This window comes from Chiloscyllium plagiosum, unplaced genomic scaffold (genome assembly GCF_037043375.1).
Source record: "Chiloscyllium plagiosum isolate Xiang-an unplaced genomic scaffold, Cpla_swu_hap1 HiC_scaffold_18, whole genome shotgun sequence".
NCBI lineage: Eukaryota > Metazoa > Chordata > Chondrichthyes > Orectolobiformes > Hemiscylliidae > Chiloscyllium > Chiloscyllium plagiosum.
Window position 1 is genome coordinate 86,513,851 of NW_028270156.1, and position 26,378 is coordinate 86,540,228.

The 26,378-nt window shown below is 44.8% G+C and overlaps 1 long non-coding RNA gene across 3 annotated transcripts in view; it reads right to left on the bottom strand.

The window, feature by feature from the left end:
* Positions 1-1,329: 1,329 nt before the first annotated feature.
* The window catches only part of LOC148147031 (uncharacterized), a 390,235-nt gene continuing 365,186 nt past the window's right edge, over positions 1,330-26,378 (bottom strand). Inside the window, exons 1-4 of one of the 3 annotated variants that reach the window (XR_015760224.1) lie at positions 12,291-12,374; positions 9,619-9,726; positions 6,400-6,508; positions 1,330-1,427 (exon numbers count right to left, since the gene is read on the bottom strand). This is a non-coding gene — a long non-coding RNA (uncharacterized LOC148147031). Of the gene's footprint in view, positions 1,428-6,399; positions 6,509-9,618; positions 9,727-12,290; positions 12,375-26,378 lie in introns of those variants that run through there. The other 2 variants (XR_015760222.1, XR_015760221.1) reach the window with 2 other exon arrangements.

The window sequence follows — 26,378 nt, forward strand, 5'->3', positions numbered from 1 at the left end:
TTAAGGCAACACCGACACGAATCAGGGGTTTCATTAGCAATGGAGCTGGAATGAGGTGGAGATCAGCAACATTTTAAGAGATTGGAATTCCTGGTGTTTGTGATTGTGCAGATGTCTGATCAGAAGGTCACCTTGGGGTCAGATATGAGAGCAATATTGTGAAGAGTGCGGTTCTGCCTCAGACAGTTCCCAGGGAGAGGGAGGGGCTCAGCAGTAAGGGAAAGTAATTTGTAATAGCAACTGAAGGCAATGGGTTTAATCATTGCAACGGTCCGTTGTAGGAAACTGCAGCCAATCGCGTAGTGGGAGTGTGATGAGCAGTTTGATAACTGAGTAATGGAGAGGGATGATGGGGAGGGAGAGCTGGGCATTGTCAGTGTACATGTGAAACCTAACACGGTGCTTTTGGACGATGTCACCTCCTGGCAGTGTGTCGGTGAAAAACAGGACGGACCAAGGCGAGATCCTTGAGGGACACCAAATATAAGGAATTCAGAAAGGAAAGGGAGAGTCGGGATGGAGCAGGTTTTCCAACAACGGTGGGGTCAAATATTAGTTTGTAGCAGAATGGGAGAGAAGGACATAACCAGAAAAGACAGACAGGTAGAACAAGGAACAATATGTGATTTGGTGAGGGGGAGTGATGAGGAGGAGGAGCAGCCCAACTCCAAAAGCACTATTTCTACATTAGTGACATCACCCAACTCCACCCTAGTCTCAGCTCATTGACCGAAATACTCGTCCATCCCTGTGTTATCTCCAGACTTCATTATCCAAACACTCCTGGCCAGCCTCCCATATTCAACTTACATGTAATCTCAAGAGTATCTAAAACCCTCCTGCCCAAGTGCTCACTTGTACCAAAACTTGTTGATCCATCAAAAGGCTCCTATTAACAAGCAACAATTTAAAATTCTCACCCTTGATGTAATTCCTGGCTGTGAACATCCCTGTCTCCCTGCACCACACAACCTGTGAGACCCCGACAACTCTTTCTTTCAGACTCCCAACGATGAGTTTATTCATTGCTTCAACTGTCTGGCTGTTTCTACTGTTGCCAAGGCAGCACGGTCTGGAATTCCCACCCTAACGCCCTCAGACCTGCTTTCCTCCTTTAAGGTATTCCTGAAAACCTGCTTATTTGGCAATTCTTTTGATCACCTGACCTAATATCCCCATCTGTGGCCTTATGTCAGAAGTTCTCAATAGTATTTCTGTGGATTTATAAACATGATTAAAAAAAAACAAACTGTTGTTGATTTGCACATACATTGTCAACTCTTCACTGTCGCTGAGTGAATAATCTATAACAGCTTTTACCCAACCACATTATGGGAGCACCTTCACCACACGAATTGCAGCTGTACAACGAAGTCAAACATCACCTTCACCACAGGCAATGGGGCTTTGGCATTGATCACTGGTATCTGTGGAGGGAGAATCACACAGTTGATATTTCAGGGAGTGCAAAATGCATTATAGGGAGGGAAAATGGTGCAGAATTTGGATTTTGAAATTTGTGTTTTACAATGTGCACTAAGTTCTGTAAAACCTCTCATCCCATATATTAAAAATTTCCTTCTTTTCCTGGTCAATATGTCTTTCCTTTCCCCTGCCCTTCACCTTCACACATTGCCAATGCCTTGGCCACAACAACACTGTGCTGTCAGTGAAGTTTATCACGTGGTTGAATATAGTCCCGCCCCTCATTCACTCCGATTGGTTGAAGGACCAACTAGCACCTCTCGCCCCCGTTCCCCCACTCTTATTGGTCCTGCGCTGACATCAATAATCCGAGGCCCGTTGTGTGCTGGAGCATGCTCAGTGCTTCCTGCTTTTGCTGCTGTTCATCAGGTATGAGAGAGAGGGCTCATCCCTGTTTCTCCTGATGTCAGACAATAACAAGAACTACCTGCATTGTATGGAGCCTTTCACATTGACAAATCTCCTAAAATGCTTCACAAATGATGGAAACGTTGATTAAAGAGAACGATTTTTAGATACATCTTTAAGGCAGACAGAGGGGGTTCGGGAGGATATTCCAAAGGTTTGTGTCCTCGGCAGCTCCAATCGTGGAGTGATATAGGTGGGCAACAGCTTACAATGGAGACAGTTAGTGGCTAACCATAGGTCAACAACCTCATGTCGTAGCCCCCTACCCCACACACCAGTTCTTGTTCTCACAGCCTGCCATTACACACTACCTATGGTTAGCCATTAACAGTCTCCTTTAACAGCTAGTCACCCTCCCCCAGCCAGATCGTTATCCTTTATCCAACTGTTCCTCTCACTCTATCCCCACCTGTCCTTTACTCCTTTTATCCTCCCCCCACACTATCTTCTGCACATAAACTGACTTTTTTTTTCTCAGTAACATCTGTTCTGTGGAACTTTCACTCTGATTTCTCTTCACAGATGCTGCCAGACCTGCTGAGCTTTTCCAGAACCTCCTGGTTGTTGTTTCTGATTTACAGCATCCGCAGTTCTTTTGGTTTTAATTTGCCGGGAGTTTGTAATTCAGGTCCAACAGCCTCTGTCCCAGTCTCTGCTGTCTCTCCCAACCCCAAACAGTGACACTGCACCTGCACAGCTCATGGACATGTGCTGCCTTGCTGGCCACACCCCTCATTCAATCCCATTGGCTGCAGGACCACACAGACTCTCCTCCCATTGGTCTAGAGCTGCCGTCAATCAGCCTGGCCCCATTGTGATGAGAGTGGAGGGCTAATCCCTCTCTCTGCCCTGGGATGAGCTTTATCATTCACAGTGAATGGGACAGTATCACAGAGCACAGGGGCTGGGGGCTATTCAGCCCATTGGGGCTGTACTCTCTCCCTCTGGAGATGCTGCAAGTCTGTCCCAAGTCCCCTCCCATGTGCCCATAGCTCCCCAAATCTTTCCTTAAAAAGTAAAATTCCAAGTCTGTTTCAGAATACCTGCTGAATCTGTGTCGTTCAGACTGTTCCAAATGCTCAGAACTTACTGAGTAAAATAGTGTTCACATTTTCACCTTGTATTATTTGCCAATTACTTGAAAGTAGTTACTAAAAATTGTGACAGTGTTAAAAATCCCTCTCTCTCTCTGCAAATTCAAGATCTTGGAACCTAATCTGCACCAGATCGAAATCACTGCTTCACCTTCTCAGCTCCAAGGATAATTATCTGTGCTTCAGCTACCTCTCCACAAAATAGAGGAATGCATCTTAATTTATTAAGATCAAAGAAACAGACCTTCGGTCCAACAAGGAATCCTAAACTAATGGATTCCCATTTACCATCTATCTATTGGCCTGTATCCATCAAAACCCTTCCTAGTCATGTACCCAATTGGAAGCCTTTTAAATGTTGTGATTTTATCAGCCTCCACTACTTCATCTGGTAGCTCCTCCCATACACACACCACACTCAGCTTGAAAACGTTGCCACTTAGATCCCTTTTCAATCTTTGCCCTCTCAACTTAAACCCAGGTGCTCTAGTTTTGGACCCACCTAACCTGAGGAAATAGGACTCCGGCTGCTCACCTTATCCACGCCCCTCGTGATATTATAAATCTCCATGAAGTCACCTCAAAGTCTTTGACTCTCCACAGAAAATAGCCCCAGCCTATTCAGCCTCCCCCTGTAGCCCAAATCCTCCAATCCTGGCAACGTTTTTGTAAATCTTGTCCAAACCTTTTCAAGTTTCACAACATCCTTCCCAGAACAGGGAAATTCAAACTGAAAACAGAATTCCAGAAGTGGCTTAATCAACGTCCTGTCCAGCCACAATATGACATCCCAGTTTCTGTATTCAATGCATTGACCAATAACGGAGAGCGTTAATGGAGTCCCATTGCCAGCGGTTCACCCTTATCCCTCTAAAGTCTTCCTCTTCATGTACCCAATCAAATGCCTTTTAAATACTGCAATTGTACTATCTTCCACCCCTTCCTCTGGCAGTTCATTCCATACTTGCTATGCCCTCAACATGAACAAGATGCTCCTTAGCTCCCTTTTAAATCTTTCCCCTCTCACCTTAAGCCTGTACCCTCCAGTTCTGGACCCACCGAACTTGGGAGAAAGTCCCTGACTGCTCACCTTATCCATACCCTTCATGATTTTATAAGATCACCTCTCAGCCTCCAACTCTCCAGGGAAAATAGTCCCAGTCTATTCAGCCTTTCCCAATAGCTCAAAACGTCCAACCCTGGCAAAATCCTTACAAATGTTTTCTGAACCCTTTCAAGTTTCTCAACATTATTCCATGAACAGGGAAATTGGAACTGAAAACAGAATTCCAGAATGGCCTTCATCAGCGCCCTGTCCAGCCACAATATGACGTCACAACAGCTGCATTCAATGCATTGACCAATAATGAGGAGCGTACCAAATGCTGCATTCACTACCCCGCCTACCTGTGACTCTTCTTTCAAGGAGCTAGGAACCTGCACTCCAAGGTCTCTTTGTTCAGCAATGTTCCCCAGGACTTTGCCATCAAGTGTATAAGTCCTGCCCTGATTTGCCTTTCCAAAATACAACAGCTCACATTTATCTAAATTGAACTCCGTCTGCCATTCCTTGCTCCAATGGCCCATCTGATCATGATCCCGTTGTATTCTGAACTAACCTTCTTCACTGTCCACTACACATCCGATTTTGGTGTCTTCTGTAAACCTACTGACCATACCTCATATATTCACATCCAAGTCATTTATTTAAGGGCTCAATATCCATTCTTGCAGCACATTGCTGCTCACAGGCCTCCAGTCCGCAGAGCAACCATCCATCATCCTGTGTCTCCAACCTTCAAGGTAGTTTTGTAATGACTTGCTCTCCCTGCATTCCATGTTATCTAACCCTGCTAACCAGTCTGCTTTGTGGAACCTTGTTGAATGTCCATATAAACAACATTCACAGCCTGGATTAATCAATTTTCTTTGTCACTTCAAAACATTCAGTCAAGTTAGTGAGACACAATTGTGCATGTACAAAGCCACATTGACTGTCCCTGATCATTCCTTATCTTTCCAAATAGATGGATATCCTGTCCCTCAGAATCCCTTCCAACAACTTGCCTGCCACTGACTTCAGGCTCACTGTTCTCTTGTTCCATGGCCTCTCCTTACCACCTTTTTAAAATAATGGCACCTCACCTGTCGCTATCAACGAAACAAATACCTCAGGAGAGGCCCAACAATCACTTCCCTCGATTTCCAGAAAGTTTCAGGATACACCTGATCAGGTTCCAGGGCTTTATCCACCTTGATGCGATTTAAGACATCTAGTACCACCTCCTCTGTAACATGGACACTTTTCAAGTTATCACTGTTTATTTATCCAAACTCTCGAGCTTCCATATACTTCTCCAGTAAAAATGAAGTGAAATATTTGCATATCTTTCGCACCCCCTGTGGTTCCATAGACAGCCTTGTTGACCTTTAAGGGGTCCTATTCTCTGGTCCAGTTAATCTTTTGTCTGTGATATATTTGTTTAAGCTCTTTGGATTCTACTCCAGGACATCCTAGAAAGGCCTACTTCAAGGACCGTAACTTTCCTCTGACTTGATCAACAATGCCCTCCAACACATACCCTCCACTTCCCGCACCTCCGCCTTTACCCCACCCCTACAGCCACCCCATTAATCTCCAGATACAGCGCATTGAAATCTGTTATTTCTGCTACCTAAAGTCAGACCCCACCAGTACAGACATACTTCCCTCCCCAACCCTATCTGTGTTCCGCAGAGACCATTCCCTCTGCACCTCCTATGTTCGGTCTACACCCTTGACCGTCCCTTGCCGTCATGGGAGATGTAAAACGTGTGGCCACACCTCCCTCTGACCTCTGTCCAAGACAACAAAAGGATCTTTTCACATCAAGCAGAGATTTGCCTGCACATCCCAAAACCTCAAATACTGCATCTGGACACTATGGGAAATTTAACGTGGTTCATCCAACTAACCTACACATCTTTGGACTGTGGGAGGAAACTGGAACACCCGAAGAAAACCCTCACAAACACTGGGGAGAATGTGCCAACTTGAACACAGGCAGTCGCCTGAGGCTAGAATCAAACCCAGGACCCTGGGGCTGAGGAAGCAGCGCTAACCACTGAGGCACAATAGTGTGGGTTCTTTGGTGCTGATGCGCTGCCCCACTGATACCTCAGTCACTCACCCTGCCTCATTTCCTAAGTAGCAGTGATGACGGAGTGAAACTATCGCTAGACAGTTAATTCAGAGACCCAGATAACATTCTGGGGACCCGTGTTTGAATCCCATCATGGCAGATTTTGGAACGTGAATTAAATAAATATCTGGAAAAAATAATCTAGTGACGACAAGGAATCCATTGTCAATTGTTGGAAAAACCAATGTGGTTCACTCACGACCTTTAGGGAAAGAAAATGCCATCCTTACCTGGTGTGGTCTGCATGGGACTCCAGACCTATAGCAACGTGGTTGACTCTTAACTGCCCTCTGGGTAAACGCAGCAATAAATGCTGGCCGAGCCAGTGACAGCCTCATCCTGTGAATGAATATAGAAAACAGGTCAGGTTTTGTTCCTTCTCTAGTAGGTACATCCTACAAACTGAATCTGAAATGTTCTCGTACACACTGAACAAATACCTTCCCATCCAAGCCCTTGACACTACAGCACTCCGAGGCCATGTTGTTAAAGTTAAAAACCCTTATCATTGCATTCATATTATTCTTACAGATAACTGATGTCTCCTGGTAAAATTGTTTCTCAATTCCTCGCTGACTTGGGAGAGAGTCTAAATTACAATCCCAGTAAGATGGTCATCCCTTTGTTATTTCTCAGTACCAACCAAATAACTTGCCTGGATGTACTCCCAGGAATATCCTCCCGAAGCCCAGCCATAATGTTATCCCTAATCAAAAACATCTCTCTCCCTGCTCTGTTGGCCCCTTTCTATCTTTGCTATAGCATCTATACCCTGGAACATTAAACTGCTAGTCCTATCCATCCCTGAGTGATGCCTCTGTAATTGCTGTAATATCCCAGTGCCATGTTCAAAACCATACCCTGAGCCCACCTTCCTGACTGGTCAGGTCTCTTGCACTGAAATAAATGCAGTGCAATGGTCCGTCGCACCTCATTCTGTGACTTGCTCTTGCCTGCCTTGACAGTCTGACTGGTGAACAGTACCAGCCTCAGACTCATCTCTTTTCTCACTATCTCTTTAGGATTACCCTGACTCCCTCACTGGTTGAATGCCTCCCCAGTGGCACTAGCAAATCTCCCTGTTCGTCAGGATCCCATGCTTTCCCCTTCCTATGCCATTGGTACCAATGTACAATGTCTTCCCACTGGTTATTTTCCCTTTTGAGAATATTCTGCTCCCTCTGTGAGACATCCTTGACACTGGCACCAGGGCAGCACCACCACATTCTAATGTCTCACTGTCAGCTGCAGAAATGGCAGACTGTGCCCCTGACTAGAGAGTCCCCTCTCACCATCGATCGTGTGGAACTGGATATACCTCACATTATGTTAGAAGCCAGTCTCAGTACCAGTAACTTGACTGTCAGTGCTACATTCCCCTGAAAGTCTATTACCACCTACATTTTCCAAAACAGTATACTTGTCTGAGATGGGGATAGCCACAGGAAACTCCTGCAGTACCGACCTACCCCTCCTAGCTTTTCTGGCGGTAACCCATCTACCTGACTGTATCTGCAGTATTCTGCATTCCTGAGACTGCCACCTATCACACCCCCCGGCTCCTGTCAATTCCTCACTACCTTTAATCACTGCTCCACCAATCCATGAGATCCAAAAGGATTTGCAATCACACTTGCTGCAGACATAATCATCAGGATCATTGAAACTCTCCCTCATCTCCCACATCCGACAGGAACAGCACAACACTCTACAACAGGCCATCTCTCTGCCTTAACAACCTACAGACCAAGACAAAGGCACAGTCTTACTGCTCGGAAAATATTGCCAGACAATAACTTAATGCTTACGTTTCATATTTTAAACATTTAATCAAGAGACCTTAAGACATTAAAAAGAAATCCTCACCTTACTCACGATTGTAGATTTAATAAAATAAAAGCGACTAAGATTGATATTTGAAGAGACTGAAACTCACTGAGCTGATCCCCGGCTCGGAGTACTTCCAAGGGTGAGGTCTCTCTGAGAGCAGCTGTGAAATGTCACTGTTTCTCTTCTCTGCCCACTCCATTTCCAGAGAGGTTTTTAACTTCACAGCAAGTCAGCTCAGAGGGGTCACTGCTTGGTTTTACTCACTGGGGATTGCCTTTGTTGCCCAGACCGTATTTATTGGCCACCTTTCCTTGTCTTGGAGAAAGTGGTGGTTAACCGCCTCCCTGAAATGCTGCAGTCCATGTACACCACAGTGATGCTTGGACAACAATCCCCCTCTGGGCCCACAACCCTCCCTGTCTCTGTAATCCCCCTCTGGCTTCAAATATTACATGTCCGTGGCATAAGATTTTTGTTTGGATTCATTTTTGTTTCATAAACCTCCCCCCCTCCCAAAAAAAGCGAAATATTTCGCCCCCAAACAAATTTCTGTTGATTGACCTTTCGGAGAGGCTGACACATGGACGTTGCAGTATTTTATCTCACATTGTACACGTAGAATGATGGAACTTTCTTTTAAACATTGCTAAAAGGGAGGCAATGGCTTAATGGTATTCCTGCCAGATGAGTGACATGTACAATGTTCCGAGGATTAGGGATAGAATCCCAACATGGCTGATGGTGGCATCGGAATTCAATACAATCTAGAATGAAAAGGCGAATGATGACCATGAAACTATTGTCAATTGTTCGAAACCCACCTGGTTCACTAATGTCCTGTAGGGAAGGAAACGGTCATCCTCACCTGGTCTGGCCTACATGTGACTCCAGACCCACAGCAACGTGGTTAACTCTCAACTGCCCTCAGGAAAAATACTATAAAAACTGTTAACAAATAATCCACAGGTATCACTTAAAAACTGAATGTTCCCATTGGGACCATGTGAATTTCTGAATGGCCAGAACTAAAACTGAGTTTCAGCCTCACCTTCTCCCCGTCTCACGTTAGTCTGTTTACACCCAACTCCAGAACACTCTCATTGAGCCAAGCAGCCCGCATAGTGCAGCCCTTTCATTTTCATTGTCTGCTCATACCGACACTGCCCTCAGCCTCCTGTACTGTTCGAATGCATCTCAATGGGAGCTCAGGGACAGCACCTCATCTTTCAATTCAGCGTTTGTAACCCCAGAGTCAACATGGACCTCAGCAGTTGCTGAATGAACAGACAGTTGTCAGAAGCTGGAACATTGCACCTGAAAAGGTATTGGAATTTGAGTCCAAAATGATTTTTAATGGGAAGTTTGCAGGTAATTGAAAATATGAAGTTTACAGGTTAACATCATGAAGTGGGTGATTGGGTCGAAATCTGAGAGTTCTTACAAAGAGACAAGGTGTAATTTGGATAAGTCTGTGCTCCCCCGCAGGCCAATATCTCCTTCCTCAGCTGCAGGGCCCAGAACAGAGCACACACCCAAAGGGTGATCCAACCACGAATTTGTACATCTTTCTGCTTAACAAGAATATTGGAGATATCTTCCCACAAACAGAACAGACAAACCTTTCTCCTTCCACAGTTAAATGCCAATGATATTCAGATCCTGATGACTCCATTCACTGTAAAAACTTGCTTTTGAGATCCCAGCCTCAATTATTCTGATTTAATATCCTATGAAATGAATTCACAAAACAGAACTCTCAGTCAGTACAGGAAGAATATGAAGACATACTTTTTTCTTGGTATGTGCTTGATGTGTAAATGCCTCTCTTCAAGTTGCACGTCTCCCCCCACCCATCATCGGAAGGGGACATGCACATGCGCTTCACTGTACCTTACCCCCAATAACAATGGCGGCCATATCCCAGAACCTTTCACCGCCTGAGGGCCGCAGCCATTATCCCATCTGCTGCAAACGCAGGATTAAGAGTTTCTAATTCAGACTTACGAACCACATAGAGTGTAATTAAAACTTCCCAATCTAAAGTGACTCATTATCTCCCTGTCTCTGAGGCCACTCTCCCCTTCCCTGTTTGCGTCTCCCACATTCACCAACTGCCGAGTCACGTGGCACTGCATCGGCTGAGTTACTGGTGACGTGTCATCCCACTGGCCACGCCCCTCATTCACTCCCATTGTTTGGATGACCAGCTGGTACCACTTGGTCCACCAGTGTTACCACCTTTTCCTATTGGTCCGAAGCTGCCATCAATCAGCTGGACCCCGTTGTGAGGTCAGTGGTGGTATCCTCCCCCTGTCTGAATCACACCCAGAAGGTGTATGGATGGTGTCAATCAGGAACAACAAGCAGAAGGTGTTGGGAAAGCTCAGCAGGTCTGGCAGCATCTGGGAACAGAAATCTGTCCAGCAGCCCTTCCTCAGATCCGATGGAAGCTGGGAAAATTAGAATCTTGACAGCATGGAAACAGGTATTCGGCTCAAAATGTCCACAGAGTCCCTCCGAAGGTAATCCCACCCAGACCAATTCCCCTACCCTACTACTGTATATTTCTCCTAACTAATGCACCTAACCTACACATCCCTGAATATTATGGGAAATTTAGCTTGGCCAATTCAACTAACCTGCAGATCTTTGTATTGCAGGAGATAGGGGTTAAAGTGTAAATAACAGGGAGGGACAGAACCCAAAGAGAGACTGGAACATTTGGAAAGAAAAATGAGTGGATTACGATCTGGCTAGGAGGGTGCATAGCTGTTAATGGAGGGGACAGGAACCTGTGTCTGGCAGCATCTCAGTGGAGGTGGCCGAAATGACAACTGATGATCTACATTCTGCTGCAAAAACAGACCCCGAGCTTCCAGCTGCCTGCCACTTTAAACACACGAGCCTGTTCCCTGGCCAACATCTCTATCTCATGCTTGCTGCTGTGTCCCAGTGAAGCCAGAACATACCAAATGGCCCCATATTTCGAGGACTGCAATTTCCCCTCCCATGTGGTCAATACCATCCAATGTATCTCCTCCACTTTCTGCACCTCTGCCTTTGAAACCCACATCTCCAACTGCAACAAGGAGAGAACCCCCCCTCCACCAAGTCCTTACCTTCCACTCAGATACAACACATCATCTCCTGTCATTTCCACCAGCTACAATCAGACTGCACCACCAGATTCTTAAGTGGTTTGACAGAATAAATACTGATGTGTCTGAGGGTAAATATTGAGGGGGGGGGGGGGGGGGGGGTCTGAAACCAGATTCTGAGCCAGTCACAGAATCAAGGGTTCTGCTTTGGGTTCGTCAAGTTTAAGGCAACACAGACACGGGTAAGGGGTTTCAGCAGCAATGGAGCAAGGGTGAAGAGGAGATAAGCAACGGTTTAGAGATTGGAATTCCTGGTGTTTGGGATTGTGTAGATGTCTAATCAGAAGGTCAGCTTCGCGTCAGATATAACAGCAGTATTGTGAAGAGTCTAGTTCTGCTGCATAGTTCCCAGTGAGAGGGAGAGGCTCAGCAGTTAGGGAAAGGAACTTGTTAGGCAACGGGTTTAACCATTACAATGTTTTATTGGAGGAAACTGCACCTAATCGAGTAGTGGGAAAGTGGTAAGCAGTTTGATAACTGAGTAACAGTGGAGTAATGGAGAGGGATGATGGGGAGGGAGAGCTGGGCATCGTCAGTGTACATGTGAAACCCAACATGGTACTTTTGCACAATGTCACTTCCTGGCAGTATGTAGGTGTGATATAGGAGGGGCCAAGGATAGATCCACGAGGGACACCAAATGCAAGGAATTCAGAAAGGAAAGGGAGAGTGGAGATGGAGCAGGATTTTCCAAAAACATGAGGTCAAATGTCAGTTTTTCACAGAATGGATGAGAAGGACCATAACCAGAAAAGATAGAACAAGAAACAATGTCTGTGAATCGGTGAGGGGGACTGATGAGGAGGAGGAGAAAAGAGAGTTGGAAAGTCTATGGTTTAGTGAGATTAGGGTAAAGGGTCAAGATGAGCTCTGATAAGGCTTGACATGAGATGAGATTGGAGAAAGGTGTAGGTTTGGACAAAAACCGGGAACACCACATGAGGCAGTTTGACTCAGTGGGCTAGTGGGAGGAGGGAAGCAGCAGATCAGATTATCTCAGTCTTAGTGACAGAGAAACTCCATGTGCTCCAAACTCTTGTTGTTGGAGAGAAGGATGGAGGAGACAGGAGGATGGACAGTGTTTACAAAGAAACAAAACCTGGGTAAGTGATATTTAAAGTGAGTGAACAAACCTAATGTATTTAAATTTTATCCAAACTATTAAAACAAACGACTGAAGTCCTGGTTCGAATCCCATCTTGGCAGATGGTGGAATCTGAATTCAAGAAAAAAATAACTGGAATTAGGAATCTCCTGATCTCCATGGAATCATTGTCAATGGCGGAAAAAACCCTGCCAACCTGACAGTGGCCCAGCCAGCTACTCACTGAAATAATCACTGCAAAGTTTCAACAAAGGAATGAAACTGGATGGACCACTCTGCATCTAACAAGGCACCAGAAAATACAACCACAGAATCAGCCCTCTCGATGGTGCAATGTCTTCCAGACGAACATCTCGATTTTGGTACCAAAATGTGCAGAGCTGTCTCACAGACCAATCAAGGAACAGCCTGACATACTCATACTCATGAAATCAACTCTTACAGACAATGACCAGACACCACCATCACCATCCCAAGATATTGAAATTGTGGTGATGGAAAAGCGCAACAGGTCAGGCAGCATCAGGAGAAGGAGAATCGATGTTTCGAGCCTAAGCCGTTCTTCAGCCTGATCTGCTGTGCTTTTCCAGCACCAGACTCTTGACTCTGATCTCCATCTGCAGTCTTCACTTTCTCCTGAAATCTCTGGGTATATCCTGCCCCACCAGCAGGACAGACCAGGCAGAGGTCGTGGCACAGACAGGGAGGATTTGCCCTTGGAGTACTCGGCATTGACTCCGGACACCAGGAAATCTCATGGCTCCTGTTGATTACCACGTACCGTCCTCCCTTGGCTGATGGATCAGTTGTCCTTCATGTTGAACAACATTTGGAGGAAGCACTGAGGAAGTAAAATGGTGTCAAACGTAATCTGGGTACAGGATTTCAATGTCCACAATCGAGACTAGCTCTGCAACAGAATTACTGACTGAGCTGGCCAGGTCCTAAAGGACATAGCTGTTCATCTAAGTCTGCAGCGGGTGGTGAGGGAACCAACAATTGAGAAAAACATACTTGATCTCATTGTTATGAATTGACCAGCTTCAGATATATCTGTCCATGACAGTTTCAGTAAGAGTGACCATCACACATTCCTTTTGGAGACACAAGTTTGGCTTAAAGTTGAGAAAAAACCTCCATTGTGTTGAGTGACACTATCACCCGTTCTAATTGGGACAGACTTTGAAGAGATGTAGGATCTCAAACTGGGTATCTATGAGGCACTGTGGGACATCGCCAGCAGCAGAACTGTACTCCAGCACAATCTGAAATCTCATGGGTTTGTACGTCCCGCACTCACCCATCACAATGGACAGGAAAGGAGGGCATGCCATGAGCAGCACCAGACAGACCTAAAAATGAAGTGCCAACCTGGTGAAGCTACCAAACAGGACCATCTGCATTTCAAACAGCATCAGCAGCAAGCAACAGAGCTAAACGATCCCACAACCAATGGAACAGATCGGAGCTCTGCAGTTCTGCCACACCCAGTTGTGAACGGTGATGGGCAATTAAACAACTTACTGGAGGAAGCATCACAGATATCCCCTCCTTTACTGATGGAGGGGTCTCACACACTCATGCACCAGGTAAGATGACAGCATTTGCAGCAATCTGCAGCCAGAAGTGCAAAGTGGGATGATCCATCTCAGCCTTCTCCAGTGGTTTCCAACATCACAGATGTGAGTTTTAAGCCAGTTCGATTCAGTTTGAATAACATCAAGAAATGGTTAAGTAGTGCAAAGGCTATGGGTCCTGCTAACATTCTGGCAATAATACTGATGGTTTGTGCTCCAGAACTTGCCACCCACCAAGCCAAGTTCCGCTCCAGCACTGGCATCTACCGACAATGTGGAACATTGCCCAGGGATGTTCAACACAAAAACACAGGGCAAACCAGCCCAGGCAATTTCCATCTCTCAGTCCACACCCAACCAGCAGTAAAGTGATGGAAAATGTCATCACCAGGGCTACCAAGCAGCAGCTGCTCAGCAACAGCCAGCTGAGTGACACTTATTTTAGGCACCTCCAGGGCCACTCCGCTCCCGATTGTGTTACCGCCCTGATTCACAATCTGGCAACCAGCTGAATCCCAGAGGTGAAGTGAGTGTGATAACTCAGTCCCACTCCAAGACCACTATTTCTAGCTGATTCCACCCTTGTCTCAGCTCATATACTTTCATCCACCTTGTGTTATCTCCAGACTTCATTTTCCAAACACACTCAGGGCCAGCTTCCCACATTCAACCTCCCTGTAATCTCAAGAAAAACTAAATCTCTGCTGCCCAAGTACTCCCTTGTACCAAAACATGTTGATCCATCAAAAGGCTCCTATTCATAATCAACAACATAGAGCCACAGAGATGTACAGCATGGAAACAGACCCTTCAATCCAACCCATCCATGCCGACCAGATATTCCAACCCAATGTAGTCTCATCTGCCAGCATCAGTCCCACATCCCTCAATTTAAAATTCTCATTCTTGATTTAATTCCTGGTTGTGATCATCCCTTGCTCGCCGCATCACATATCCTTGAAGACCTCGACAACCCATTGTGTTCGAAACACCCAATGATCTGTTCATTCATTATTTCACCTGTGTGGCTGCTTTTACAGTTGCCAAAGCAACATTTTCTGAAACTCGCAGCCAAAACCTCACAGGTCTGCTTTCCTCCTTTAAGACATTCCTCAAAGCCTGCTTATTTGGCAATGCTTTTGGTCACCTGACCTTATGCCTAAAGTTCCCAATAGTATTTTTGTGAAATTATAAGCATGATGAGAAAACTACAAACTGTTCTTGATTTGGACATTATCTTCAAATCATCACTGTTGCTGTAATGAATACTCTGTAATGTCTCTAACCCAACCACATTATAGGAGCACCTTCACCACACAAACTGCAGCTGTCCAAGAAAGTCAAACATCACCCTCTCCACAGGCAACAGGGCTTTGGCATTAATCACTGGTATCTGTGGAAGGAGAAACACAGTCGATGTTTCAGGGAGTGCAAAACGGATTGCAGGGAATGAAAATGGTGCAGAATTTGATAGTTAGAAATGGAAGGAAAATACATTTGTTTATTGGAAAAAAGAATTCTTGACTGTCAAAGATTTTCCAGAAAAGAATTAATAAGCAGCACATGGTCAGGGGCTGGGCGGCAGTGGAAAATTAACTTACAAAAATGTCTGTAAAAGTAATAGTAAAATACTAAACAGACCAAATATACACGCATTGTTCGAGACTGAGGAAGCTAGATATTGACAAAGGGGTCATGAGGGAGCCCAGAGATGAAGCAGAACAGTGTAAGCTGTTATGATCCCACAGACATAGAGATGTATAGCACCAACACAGACCCTACAGTCCAACCCATCTATGTTAACCAGGTATCCAAACCTAATCTATTCCATTGGCCCATATCACTGTAAATGCTTCCTAATAATATCATGTGTCTATTTAGATGCCTTTAACATGTTTTAATTGTACTAGCCTCCACCACTTTATCTGGCAGCTCATTCCACCCACTGCATGAAAGAGTTGTCCTTTAGGTCCCTTTGAAATTGTATCCGTTCACCCTAAAGCAATGCCCTCTACATCTGGACACCACCATTCCAGGGAAAACACCTTGTTCATTTACTCTATTCATGCCCCTCATGATTGTATAAATCTCCATAACATCACCACTCAGCCTATGCCACTCCAGGGAAAACAGCCCCAGCCTTTTATGCCTCACCCTACAGCTCAAATCCTCCATCCCTAACAACATCCTTGAAAGTCTGTTTTGAAACATTTCAAGTTTCACAGAACCCTTCTGATAGGAGGCAGGCCAGAACTGCACACACTATTCCAAAAGTGGCCTAACGAATGTCCTGTACAGCAGCATGACCTCGCACATCCTATACTCAAAGCTCGAACCAATGAAGGAAAATATACTGAACACCTTCTTCATCATCCTATCCACCTGCAAGGACTATGGACCTGCACTCCAAGGTTTCTTTGTTCTGCAAACGTCTCCAGGGCTTTTCCAAACTGCAGCACCTCACATTTATCTAAATTAAACCCCATCTGATCAATATCTCATTGTAATCTGAGGTAACCTTCTTCATTATCCACAATACCTCCAATTTTGTATGACCTGCAAACTCATTTATGATACCAAATCATTTAAATGAATGACGAAACAAATCCAGAAATAAACATCCATTTCCCTGAGTTTGAATGTGCTCTGTGTAAATCCTGCCCAATGACTCTGTACCAGAGAAAGGCTGCACATGCGCCTGGCTGCACCTTGCACCCCACAAAGTTGGTGGCTCCGCATGTGTCCAGTGAATTCTTGCCCCGAATAAAGATCGCGGCGCGCACCCATGCCTGCAGCCACACTGAGGCAATTCCCCGTTTACTGAAAACACGAGACTGGGACGTTCAAATTTATGTTTTCCGATGTGCACATTTTGTTTGTAAAACCTCTCCGCTCATACAGAATCGCTCTCGCCTCCTGCAGTTCCACAGACAGCCTTGATTTCTGTGGGTACCTATTCTCTGCCTGGTTACTCGTTAGTGTATTTGTACAATCACTTTGGATTCTCCTTAAACCTATTTCCTAAAGCTATCTCATGTCCCCTTTTTGCCCTTATGGTTTACCTCGAGTATACTCCTACTGCCGCTACACTCCTCTCGGGATTCACACAAACACAGCTCACTGTACCTGCCATATGCCTCCTTCATTTTCTCGACCAGGCCCTCAATTTCTTTCGATAGGCAGCATTCTCTACACCTTCCAGCCTTGGCCTTAACAGGAACATACTGTCTGTGTACTCTTGTTGTCGCAGGCCTATGGAGGCAATGGCAGATGAGGACAGAGAAGCAATCATTCCCAGTAAAGAGGTAATGTTGAGAAAGATAACAGTCTAAAGGTAGATGGGTCTCCTGGCTCTGATGGATTGCATCCCAGGGACTGAAGGAGATGGCAGGGGTGGTGGTTTTGGGGGATGGGGTTGGGGGGGGGGGGGGGGGGGGGGGGGAGGGTGAATAACAAATTGACTCATGATAATTCAGTAAAATTTGTTGGATTCTGGGATGGTTTTGACAGACTGGAAGCTGCAAATGCAGTGCCACTATTTTTCAAAAAAGATGCGTTATCTTAACTTCTGTAGTGGAGAAAATGCTTGTATCTCTCAAGGAGGTAGTGTTGAGATATCTATATCTGGGTAGAAATTGTCTCATTTAGCAAACAGCATGGATTCATGAAAGGCAGGTCATGTTTAAGGATTTACTGGAATTATTTGAGGATACAACGAGTGCATTGGACAAGGGGGACTCGGGAGGTGTGGTGTACCTGGATTTCTAGAAGGCATTCGATAAGTTGCCACATAAAAGGCTGCTGAATAAGGTAAAGATGCACAGCATTATGGGTAATGTATTATCAAAGATACAGGATCGATTAACCAACAAAAAATAAAGAATGGGGATAAACAGGTGTTTGGATTATGTTGGCACTACAACTGTTTGCAATTTACGTAAGTGTTTTGGAGTTGAGGACCATGTGTACGGTGTCAGAGTTCACATTTGATACAAAGATGAGGTAGAGCAATGTGTGCAGAGGCCACTGTCAGTCTGCACAGGGATACAGATAGGTTAAGTGAGTGGGTAAGGGTCTGGCAGATGGAGTTCAATGTTGGGATATGTGAGTTCAGCCATTTTGGTCGGACTAACAGCAAACTGGATGATGAAATTGTGAAATCATGCTGCTGTTCAGAGGGAGCTGGGTGTCGTTATGCATGAATCACAGGAAGTTGGTTTGCAGGTGCAGCAGGTAATTATGGCAGTGAAGGGAATATTGTCCTTCATTGCTAGAGGGATGGTTATGCTGCAGATGTACAGGGTGCTGGGGAGGCCACACCTTGAGTACAGTGTACAGGTTTGGTCTCTTTACATTAGCAAGGATGTACTGGCACTGGAGGGAGTACAGAGAAGGATCACTAGTTTGAGTTGGGAGTTGAGAGGATTGGTGTATGTGGAGAGATTGAGAAAACTGGTTCTATAGTCATTGTAATTTAGAAGAATGGGAGGTTGGATAGGAAAAAATAAAATTATGAAGGGAGTAGATAAGATCGAAGCAGGGAGGCTATTTCTACTGGGGACGGGTCAACATAGAGCATTACCTCAAAATAAGGGGGAGCAGATTTAAGACTGAATTCAGGCGGAGCTTCTTCAGCTAAAGGGTTGTGAATCTGTGGAATTCCCTGCCGAGTGCAGCATTTGACATTATCAACTTGAATGCCTTTAAGGCAAAAGGTAGATTTGTGAACAGGAAAATAATTAAAGGTTACGGTGAGAGAGCAGGAATGTAGAGCGGAGGCCATGAAAAGCTCAGCCCTGTGCTTATTGACTGGTAGAGCAGGCTTGAGGGGCCAGATGAAAGTTCTTGCCTTGTGCCTTCAAAATTGGCCTTTGTCCAATTCAGAACCTTAACGTTTCGATCTGGTATATTATTTTCTGTAACTAGTTTAAAACTAGTAGAAATATCAGAGAATTCCAAACAGTGTGGAAGCAGGTCATTCAGCCCATCATATTAATACTGACCCTTAGAGCCTCCTAACCTCCCCCTGTAACATTGCATTTCCCAGGGCCACCCAACCTAAACATCCCTGAACATTATGGGCAATTCAGCCTGGATAATCCAACCTATCCTACACATCTTTGGACTGTGGGAGGAAACCAGAGGACCCAGAGGAGATCCATGCAGAAAACCCCAATAAGGTGATCATCCCTTTCTTATTTCCCAGTTCCACTTAAATGACTTCACTGGGCGTACTTCCAGAAATATCCTCCCTAAGCAAAAACATAATGCTATCCCGAATCAAAAATGCCACTCCCCCTCCTCTCTCGTCCCCCTTTCTATTCTTCCTATAGCATCTATACCCTGGAACATTAAGCTGCCAGGCCTATCCATCCCTGAGTGATGCTTCTGTAATTGCTATAATGTCCCAGTGCCATGTTCAAAACCATACCTTGAGCTCATCTGCCTTCCCTGTCAGGCCTCTTGCATTGAAGTAAATGCAGTGCAACTGCTCAGTCCGACTTCATTCAGCCCATCATATTAATACTGACCCTTGCCTGCCTGACTTCTGAACTGTACCAACCTCAGACATACCTCTTTTCTCACTATCTTCTTGGGTTTACACCCACTCCCTCACTGGGTTAGTGCCTCCCGAGCATCACTAGCAAGTCTCCCTGCCTAGATATTAGGCACCTTCCAATTCAGGTACAATCCATCCTTCTTATGCAGGTCAACTCTACACCGTAGAGGAGATCACAATGATCCAAAAAATGTGAATCCTTTTCCCCTGCACTAGCTCCTTAGCAACTCATTGAGCACCTCCTCCTCCTCTGTAATATGGACATTTTTCAAGATGTCACCATTTATTTCCCCACATTCTATATCTCCCATGTACTTCTTCATAGTAAACATGACGCAAAATACTTGTCTTCGTATCTCGCTCATCGCCTGCAGCTCTACACAATGGCTGCCTTGCTGATCTTTGAGGGTCAACTTTCAGTCTTTGACTCTCCAGGGAAATTACCCCTAGACTATTCAGCCTCACCCTGTAGCCCACATCCTCCAACTCTAGCAAAGTTTTTGTAAATCTTGTCTGAACTCTTTCAAGATTCACAACATCCTTTCCAGAACGGAATTTAGAACTTAAAACAGAATTCCTGAAATGGCTTAATCAATGTCCTGTCCAGCCACAATTTGACGTCCGAGCTTCTGTACTCAATGCACTGACCAATAAATATAAGCATACCAAACCCCACCTTCACTAGTCTGCCGACCTTCGACTCTACTTTCAAGGAATAATGAACCTGCACTCCATGGTCTCTGTGTTCAGCAACATTCCCAAGGACTTTACCATTAAGTGTATAAGTCCTGCCCTGACTTGCTTTTCCAAAATCCAATCGCTAACATTTATCTAAATTGATCTCTATCTGCCATTCCTCGCCCCAATGGCCCATCTGGTCAAGATCCTGTTGCATTCTGAACTAACCTTCTTCATTGTCCACGACACCTCCAATTTTGTTGTCTTCTGTAAACCTACTGACCATATCTCATATATTCACATCCAAGTCAATTATTTAAGGACCCAATATCCATTCCTGCAGCACACTGCTGCTCACAGGCCTCCAGTCCACAAAGCAACCCTCTTTCACCACCCTCTGCCTCCTACCTTCAAGCCAGTTTTGTATCCAAATGGCAAGTTCTCCCAACATTTCAAGTTATCGAACCTTGCCAACCAGTCTGCTTTGTGGAACATCGTTCAGTGTCAATATAGATAACGTCCATAGTCTACCTTAAAAAAAAAACTCACTCAATCAAGTTAGAGAGAGAGAATTTTCCACACACAAAGCCATATTGACTATCCTTAATCATTACTCGTCTTTCCAAATACATGCAAATCCTGTCCCTCTGAATCCCTTCCAACAACTTGCCTACCACTGACTTCAGGCTCACTGTTCTCTTGTTCCCTGGCCTTTCCTTACCACCTTTTAAAATAACAACACATGTCTTCCAGCACCTCACCTGTCACCAATGACAATATAAATATCTCAGGGAGGGGAACTGCCATCATTTTCTTCGCTTTCCACAAATGTCTGGGATACACCTTAACAGGTCCCAGGGATTTATCCACCTTGCTACGATTTAAGACATCCAGTACTACCTCCTTTGTAATATGGCCAGGAGCCGGGCAGCAGTGGACAATTCATTTACAGAAAGGTCTGTGAACGTAAACATAAAATACACTCAGAGACTGAGGAAGTTAGATAATGAACAAGTGGACATCAAGGGTCTCACAGCCGAATCAGAGCAGTGTTCACTTTTATGATCCCACAGTCAGAGATGTCTAGCACTGAAACAGACTCTTCTATCCAACACATCTATGCCAACCAGATATTCTAACCTAATCTATTCCCATTTGCCAGCACTTGTCCGACATCCTTCTGAACCCTTCCTATTCAAATGCCTTTGAAATGTTACAATTTTTGTTGCCCTTCAAATCCTGTTGAATTTTCCCCTCACACCCTAAACCTATATCCTATAGTTCTGGGCTCCACCACCCCAGGGTAAACACCTTGTCTACTTACGCTATCCATGCCCCTCACGATTATATAAACCTCTTCAACATCACACCTCAGCCTATGACACTGCTTGGAAAATGGCCCCAGCCTATTATGCCTCTCCCTGCAACTCAAATCCTCCAACCCTGGCAATATCCTTGAAAATCAATTCTCAAACCTTTCAAGTTTCAGTGCCTCCTTCTGATAAGAGGGAGACCAGAATTGTACACAATATTCCAAAAGTGGCCTAACCAATGTCCTGTCCAGCTCCTTTACTCAACGCTCTGACCAATAAAGGGAAGCATACCAAATGCCTTCTTCACTATCCTATCTACTTGTGACTCTACTTTCAAGAAAATGTGAACCTGCACTCCAAGGTCTCTTTGTTCAGCAAGACTCTCCAAGATCTTACAATTCAGTGTGTGAGTCTTGCTTTGATTTGCTTTTCTAAAATGCAGCACCTCACATTTATCTAAATTAAACCCTATCTGCCACTCCCCAGCCCATTGGCCCATCTGATCAATATCCCATTGTATTCTGAGACAACCTTTATCACTGACCACAATACCAACAATTTTGGTGTCACCTGCAAACTTACTAACTGTACCGCCTCTATTCATATCCAAATCATTTAAATGAATGACGAAACAAATCCAGAGAAAAAAAATCAATTTCTTTGTGTTTGAACGTGCTCTGTGTAAATCTTGCCCTATGACTCTCTACCAGAGAAGGCTGCACATACACCCCTCTGAACTTTGCCCCCTACAAAGCTGGCGGCCGCACGTGTCCAGTGAATTGCTGCCCCGCATAAAGATGGCGGCGCTTACTCGAGTCAATCGCTAGATGAGACATTTTTCCGTTTACTGCAAAAAACGATACTAAATTTCAAATTTGTATTTTCCGATGTGCACCAAATGTTTGCAAAATCTCTCAGCCCATACCGACACCACTTCCCTCCCGCTTCCTGTTGTTTATTCCTTTCCTTACCGACAACTCTCCGCCCTCACATTCGCGCTGTCCGCGAGGATGAACACGTGGTATAGCAAAGTTCTGCCCCTCGCTCAATGATTGGTCGGAGGACCAACTGACTAGACAGGTCCTCCAGCTCCGCCCCTGACATCAATCATTCGGGGACCATTGTTGGATGGAGCATGCGCACTGCTTCGTGGCTTTTGTTGCTGTTCATAAGTTATAAGAGTGAGGGACAAAGTTAAAAAACACACAACCACCTGATGAATTCACCACAAAGGTATACAGGAAAGCCACTCACACAGACCAAGTCCTGAACTACGAAAGCAACCACCCCAACACACACAAAAGAAGTTGCATCAAGACACTATTCAAAAGAGCCACAACACGCTGCAGTACACCAGAACTACTGCAAAAAGTGGAAGAAGAACACCTATACAATGTATTCGCCAAAAACAGATACTTCCGCAATTTCATCAACAGATTCCTAAGGGAAAGACAACAGAACGAGGACATGCCACAACCCAAAGGACTAGCCACACTACCATATATCAAGAGCATTTCCGAACTGACAGCCAGACTATTGCGACCACTAGGACTCATAACAGCAGACAAACCAACAGCCACTCTCAGACAACAACTCACCAGAACGAAGGACCCAATACCCAGCATGAGCAAAACCAATGTAGTGTACTAAATCCCATGCAAGGACTGCACAAAACACTACATAGGACAGACAGGAAGACAGCTAACGATCCGCATCCATGAAAACCAACTAGCCACGAAACGACAGACCAGCTATCCTTAGTAGCCACACACGCAGATGACAAGCAACATGAATTCGACTGGGACAACACTACTATTATAGGACAAGCCAAACAGAGAACAGCCAGGGAATTCCGAGAGGCATGGCACTCATGCACAGATTCAATCAATAAGCATATCGATTTGAAACCAATATACCGACCACTGCAACGGATAGCTGGAACTGACAACTGGAAGCGGCAGATTCAAACCACTACAAATGCCGGAGGAAAGATCACAGAAGCGCTTCACAGGAGGCTCCCAAGCACTGAGGATGTCACCTAGACAGGGCACGAAACGTCTGCAACACAAATTCCCAGGGCGGCGAACAGAACCACAACAGCGAGCACCCGAGCTACAAAGCTTCTCCCATACTTTTCACAGAGCTCTGCACACATTGTCCTGCTACTCATCTTAGTGTCATATGCAAACTTTGACACCCTACATGTGGTCCCAAACTCCAAATCATCTGTATCAATTCTAAATAATCGCTGTCCCAACACTGATCCCTGAGGCACACCACTAGTCATTGATTGCCAGCCAGAATAATACACATTTATCCCCACACTTTGGTTGACTAACAGGAAGCAATCTTCTATCCAAGCTAATACTCTATGCCTAATGCCATGCACCCTTATATTATACAACAGCCTCTTGCACAGCACCCTGTTGAAGGCCTTTTGGAAATCCAGGTCCACTATATTCACTGTTTTCCATTGTCCACCTTGCTCGAAATGTTTTCATAGAATTTCAAAAGATTTGTCAAGCATGACCTGCACTTCATGAACCCTGTGTCTGTCCAATGGGACAATTTCCATCGAGTCCCTGCTATTTCTTCCTTGATAATAGACCCAAGCATCTTTCCCACTACAGACAAAAAGCTAACTGGGGTAATTTTTGTCCACCTCCTTTTTGAAATAATGGTGTCACTTTTGCTGCTTTCCAATCTGCTGGGACTGCCACAATGTCGAGTGAATTTTGGAAAATTACTGACAGTGCATTTGCTATTTCTCCTGGCATCTCTTTTAGTACCCTGGGATACATTCTGTCAGGGCCAGGAGAATTTTCTTTTATTAGCTCAACTACCTCCAACAGTTCAAAACTAGCTGTTCTGCAATAATGATAGTTTCCAAATCCTCACCTACCTTTGTCTCTTTGTTAATTACTGGCAAGATATTAGTATCCTCCACTGATATCCCATAACGAAATTCTCCTTCTCTTTTTCCAAAGGACCAACATTTACTTTCGCCACTCTTTTCTCATTATGTATGTTTATATAAACCTTTGCTCTCTGTCCTTATAGTCTAGTTTATTTTTCTCATGTTCTATCTTACATTTCTTTGTAGCTCTTCTGAGGCTTTCTGTTGACCTTTAAAGTTTTCCCAGTTCTAGTTTCATGCTGGTTTTGGCCACTTTGTATGCCTTTCAATTTGATCACTTTCCTTAAATACCCATCGCAGAGAACGTCTTTTCTTCCAGTCCTTCCCTTTCACTGGAATATACCTTTGGTGAGGACTTTGTAAAGTGTCTTTGAAAATCTTTTACTGCTCATCAACTGTCTCACCATAAAATCTTTGTTTCCAGTCTACGTTATCCAGGTTCTCCCTCATTCTATTGTAGTCCCCCATGTCCAAGCAAAGGACCCAGGTATTAGATTTTATCTTCACACTCTTCATATGTATTAAATTCAACGATACAGTGATCACTTCTTCCGAGAGGATCTCTAACTCTGAGATCACTAATTATTCCTGTCTCATTGTACAGGGCCAGATCTTGGGTAGCCTGCTCCCTTGTAGATCCATTTCATACTGTTCAAGTAAAATATCACAGATACACTTAATAAACTCCTCAAAGCTACCCTGACTGAGCTTGTTTGACCAATCTACATGTAGATTAAAATCACCCATGATAATAACCATACCATTTTTACAGGCATTAGTTATTTCTTTGTTTATTGCCCATCCCAATGTGATGTTATTATTTGGTGGCCTATACACTGCGTCTATCAGTGACTTTCTTGTTAGAATTTTGAATGCATCATTCCGGTTTCTCCTAATGTACGGCAAAAACAACAACTACTTGCCTTGTATGTAATCTTTCACAATGTCAAATCTCCTAAGGTGCTTCATGGATGATCAAAACATTGATTAGAACATAGAACATAGAACAATACAGCACAGAACAGGCCCTTCGGCCCACGATGTTGTGCCGAACTTCTAACCTAGATTAAGTACCCATCCATGTACCTATCCAAATGCCGCTTAAAGGTCGCCAATGATTCCGACTCCACCACTCCCACGGGCAGCGCATTCCATGCCCCCACCACTCTCTGGGTAAAGAACCCACCCCTGACATCTCCCCTATACCTTCCACCCTTCACCTTAAATTTATGTCCCCTTGTAACACTCTGTTGTACCTGGGGAAAAAGTTTCTGACTGTCTCCTCTATCTATTCCTCTGATCATCTTATAAACCTCTATCAAGTCACCCCTCATCCTTCGCCGTTCCAACGAGAAAAGGCCGAGAACTCTCAACCTATCCTCGTACGACTTCCTCTCCATTCCAGGCAACATCCTGGTAAATCTTCTCTGCACCCTCTCCAAAGCTTCCACATCTTTCCTATAGTGAGGCGACCAGAACTGCACACAGTACTCCAACTGTGGCCTAACTAAAGTCCTGTACAGCTGCAACATCACTTCACGACTCTTGAATTCAATCCCTCTGCTAATGAACGATAATACTCCATAGGCCTTCTTACAAACTCTATCCACCTGAGTGGCAACCTTCAAAGATCTATGTACATAGACCCCAAGATCCCTCTGTTCCTCCACCTGACTAAGAACCCTACCATTAACCCTGTATTCCGCATTCTTATTTGTTCTTCCAAAATGGACAACCTCACACTTGGCAGGGTTGAACTCCATCTGCCACTCCTCAGCCCAGCTCTGCATCATATCCAAGTCCCTCTGCAGCCGACAACAGCCCTCCTCACTGTCCACAACTCCACCTATCTTCGTATCATCTGCAAATTTACTGACCCACCCTTCGACTCCCTCATCTAAGTCATTAATAAAAATTACAAACAGCAGAGGACCCAGAACTGATCCCTGCGGAACTCCACTTGTAACTGGGCTCCAGGCTGAGTATTTACCATCTACCACCACTCTCTGCCTTCGACCGGTTAGCCAGTTTTCTATCCAATTGGCCAAATTTCCCTCTATCCCATGCCTCC